Below are 5,019 nucleotides of genomic sequence, written 5' to 3' on the forward strand. Positions count from 1 at the left end.
GGATACAGACAGGGGAGGGCTGCGCGTCTGCAATCGGACACAGACGAGGAAGGGAAGAGCGTCTGCAGTGGGATGCAGAGAGGGGGCAGCAGAGCATCTGCAATGGGATACAGACAGGGGGAGGGCAGAGAGTCTGCAATGGGATGCAGACGGGGGAGGGAAGACTGTCTGCAATGGGATACAGACAGAGGATGGCAGACCGAGGGCAGTACATCTATAATGGGACACAGACAGGGAAGGGCAGAGCCTCTGCAATGCGATACAGACGGCTGAAGGCAGTACGTCTGTAATGGGATACAGACAGGGAGGGGCAGATCGTCTGTTATGGGACAATGTCTGGGGAGGGCAAAGCAACAAGCAATGGCATACAGACAGAGGATGGCTGTGAGCAAAGGTTCAGCAGAAAAAAAAACTGTGCAATATATATGTGATGGAAATTTTCTGTTTTGGGTAAGAAGAAACAGCAGAAATGTATTTAAATGCAAGGAGAATGCAGAACTCAATGGTACAGAGGGATTTGTGTGTCTTAGTACATGAATCACATCAAATTAACCTGAAGATATAGCAAATGATTTGGAAGGTAAATGTCGTGATCCTGTTTCGTGCAAGGGGTATTTGGGTATGATCTTAGCGATGTTTTCTGCATCAGTACAGGGCATTGCTGAGATTACATCTGTTGTATTATGTGTAGTTATAACTGCCAAAACTGAAAATAAAACAAAATTGCTTTTGAAAGATGATTCTCTTTATGCATTCTTGGGCCGAAGGCATTACGTTATGAAGAATTAACAGTTCGGCCTGAAAATGAGTGTTGTTTTATTGACCATATAAGATCTTGAGAAGAGTGTAGTTGGTGAATACCGGATGGATATTTCTTCTTGTGTGGAAGAATAAAACTGGGGAAATACTTTAAGAATAAGCCAGTTCCAAAGGAAAAGTCATTGGAAAGAAAAATTGAATTCTGAATTCTCTTCTTACATGCTGACAGACAGGTTGAACTTTTCCAGCAATTACTGTATATGTTTTAGAATATTCATTTTAACACAGATATTGTGAAGACATGAAACGGTTATTTTTACATTATGCAAGCACATATTAATACATCTTCAAAACAAGTATGACCATTTATTGTGAATGAATTGATTTGGCAATAACGCACTGACCTGGAGTCGAGAATGTGATGGAGTCATATCGTTCAGACAATGTTCAAGAAGAGCTCACGGAGTTCAGTGTGGGACTGATAACGTTACTGATTTAACTTACAGATGGAAAATGTAGCCTATCTGTGGAGAAACATTCTATTGCTCCCTTTCTGTTTCTCTATCGCTCATCACAGCAATGTTTGGGATTGAAAAAAAGCCCAGTCGTCTTTCCCACTAATGGAGGATTCCTGATGAGGATTCATTGGAATCTCCCCACTGCCTGAAGCAAAACAATTCAGCCAAATTCAACTGTTTCATGAAGAATTCCCATTGTCAGAAGTCTGTGCAAGTAGAATAACTACTGAAGTAATTATCTGACTCGATTGTGAGGGGAACAGACAGGAGACTCTGTGGCAGCAAATGAGAATCCAGAATGGAGTGTAGCGTCCCACATGCCAGGGTCCAGGATGTCTCAGAGCTGCTGCAGAATGTTCTCACCGGGGGTGGGGGTGGGGGGAAGCAGCCAGAAGTCATTGTGGACATTGGTACAAAGGACAGAGTGACACAGGTAGAAATCGTGATGACATCCTGCAGAGTAATTATAGAGAGCTAGGGAAAAGGAGAAAAGTCAGTGGTAATATCCACTTTACTTCCAGTTCTCCGTGCTCGTGAGGGTAAGAACAGGAGGATATGGCAGATAAAGGGGTGGCTAAAGAATTGGTACAGAGGGCAGAGATTTTTGGATTACTGGGATCTTTTGTGGGGCAAGGTAACGTGTCCAGGAAGGACGGGTTGTACCTGAACTAGAAGGGGACCAATGTCCTGGCAGGCAGGTTTGCAACTGCTGCAAGGGAGGGTTTCAACTAGATTGGCTGGGGTTGGGGAGGGGTGGGATCCTCAACAGCAGGGAGGGAAGTGCGAGGTTGGAAGGAGATACAGTAATCAGAAACAGTAAAATAAAGAGACAGGTCAGGCTAGACAATGACGGGGAGCAAGGAATGCCTGTTGGATTAAATTGCAACTGTTACAATGCAAGATGGCTGACAGGTAAGGCCGATGAACTCAGGGCATGGATCGGTGCATGGGACTGGGATATTCTCGCCATTACTGAAACATGGCTAAGGGAGGGACAGCTCTGACAGGTAAATGTACCAGGGTACAGGTGTTTGATACGGGACAGAGATGGTGGAAAGAGGGGACGGGGAGTTTCACTTTTGATTAAGGTGAGTAACACAGCAGTAAACAGAGATAAAATAACTGATGGATCATCCTGTGAGGATTTGTCTGGGGAGCTAATAAATAAGAAGGGAATGGTGATAGGATTTGGATTGTACTATAGGATCCCAAATAGTAAACGAGGATTTAGGGGAACAAAAATATGTAGACAGACTGGGGAGACTTGCAGGGCCTATAGGATTGCATTAGTAGGAGATTTTAATTTTCCTAACATAGACTGGGGATGACAGAGAATTAAGGACTGAGATGGGGTGAATTTATTAAGTGTGTTCAGAATAGTTTCCTCACGCATGAAGTAGAGGGTGCAACTCGGGAAGGGACGAAACTTGACCTACTCTAAGATCGAGGGCAGGACAGGTGACTGAGGTGACAGTGGGGGAGCACTCTGGGACCCGTGACCACAGATGCATTAATTTTTAAATAGTTACGGAGAAGGACAAAACTGCTCCACATGTACAAGTTCAAACTTGGGGCAAGGCGAAGTTTGATGGAATTAGACAGGAGCTTGTAGGAGTTGGTTGGAGGAGTTTGTTTGCAGGCGAAGTGACCTCCTGCAAGTGGGAGGCCTTTAAAAGTAAAATGTATACAGTTTAAGGTCTATATGTTCCTGTGAGGGTAACAGGCAAGGTTGGTAGGAAGAGGGAACGTCGGATGTGAGGAGATATTGGGGCTTTGACCAGCAAAAAGGAGGCGTGGCTCAGGTCCATGCAGCTGGGGATCGAGGGAATACCTGGAGGTATACAGGGGATACAGGAGTTTACTGAAGAAGGAAATCAGGAGGGCAATAAGGGGGCACAAGGTAGCTTTGGCTGAGAAGATTAGGGTGAATGCAAAGAGGTTCATTAAGTATATTAAAGTAAAAGGAATAACTAAATGAGAATATGACCCCTCAAGATCCAAAGTGGTCATGCACGTCTAGAACCGTAGGAGATTTGTGAGATTCTCAATGGATATTTCTCCTCTGCCTTTACTGTGGAGAAATACATGAAGACTTGGGAGGTTAACAAATGTCGTAAGGTTATCTTGGGGTGAGTCAATATCACAGGAGAAGACGTGTTGGATACATTAGAATGTATGAAGGTGGATGAATCTCCTGGTCGTAAACAGTTGCATCCCAGAATACTGCAAGAGGCTACAGAGGAAACTACAGGGACCCTGGTTGATATTTTTGCATCAGCGTTAGCTACAGTTTAGGTTCCAGAATATTGGAGAGTAGCAAATGTGGTGCCATTATTCAAGAAGGGAAGCAAAGAAAAATCTGGGATCAATAGACGAGGAAATCTAAATCTGTGGTACGTCAGTTACTTGAGAAGACTCTGAGGGATGAGATATACATGCATTTGGAAAAATAAGGGTTGATTAGAAATAGTCTTTTTGACAGATTCCCTACAGTTTGGAAACAGGCCATTTGGCCCAACAAGACCACACCGATCCTCCAAACTAACACACCCAGTCCCATTCTCCTACTCTATATTTACCCCTGACGAATGCACATAACACTATGGGTAACTTAGCATGGCAAATTCACCTGACCTATATATCTTTGGATTGTAGAAGGAAAGTGGAGCACGTAGAGGAAACCGGCACAAACACAGTGAGAATGTGCAAACTCCACACAGATAGTCACCCCGAAGCTGGAACCAAACCTGGATCCATGGCACTATGAGGCACCAGTACTAGCCACTGAACCACCGTGCCACCCTTTTTTTTCAACACAGTTCAATGACACAGGGACAAAATTTATTCTGCCCTTCACCCATGATGCACATTCCAGTATCACATACCATGGATAATTTATTTTCCACTGAAAATGTCATCTTATTATTATTTATTATTTAGTTTGTTATTATTAATAATTATTTTTAATCGATATTTTTAGACTGGAAATATTGCATGGCTTTGTGAGTGGGAGATCATGCCGCTCAAATTTGTTTGAGTTCATTGATGAAGTGACCAGGAATGTTGATGAGGGCAGGGCAGCCGACATAGTCTGTATGGTTTTCACGGAGGCCTTTGACCAGGTTACCATTGATAGGATGGTCTGGAAGGTTCGAATCGCATGGAATCCAGAGGGAGCTGGCGAATTGGACACACAGTTGGCTTCATGGTAGTAAGCATAGGGTAATAGTGGAAGGATGCTCTTGGACTGGAGGCCTGTGACACATGAAGTGCCTCAGGGGTCACTGCTGGGCCCATTGCTGTTTGTTATCTGTATCAATGATATCCTTGTGAATGTACAAGGCATGATTAGGAAACTTGAAGATGACACTAAAATAGGTGGTATCGTGGACAGTGAGGACGTATATCAGAAATTGCACCAGGAGCTTGTTCAAACTGGAGAAGTGGGCCGAGGAATATTTTGGAAACGCTAGATCAAGGTAGGAGTTTCATGGTGATTGGTAGGACCTTAAGGAGTATAGCAGAGCAGAGGGACCATGGAGTTTAGGTCCACCATTCTCTGAAAGTGGGGTCATAGTTAGACATGGTAGTGAAGTAGGCTTTTGCCACACGAGCAAGCATCGGTCAGGACATGGAGGAGAGCAGTTGGGAAGTTATGTTGCAGTTATACAGGATGTTGGTGAGGCTGCACTTGGAGTGTTGTGTTCAGTTTTAGTCACATTGCGATCAGAAGGATGTTTTT

The sequence above is a fragment of the Chiloscyllium punctatum genome, unplaced genomic scaffold (assembly GCF_047496795.1).
Source record: "Chiloscyllium punctatum isolate Juve2018m unplaced genomic scaffold, sChiPun1.3 scaffold_171, whole genome shotgun sequence".
NCBI lineage: Eukaryota > Metazoa > Chordata > Chondrichthyes > Orectolobiformes > Hemiscylliidae > Chiloscyllium > Chiloscyllium punctatum.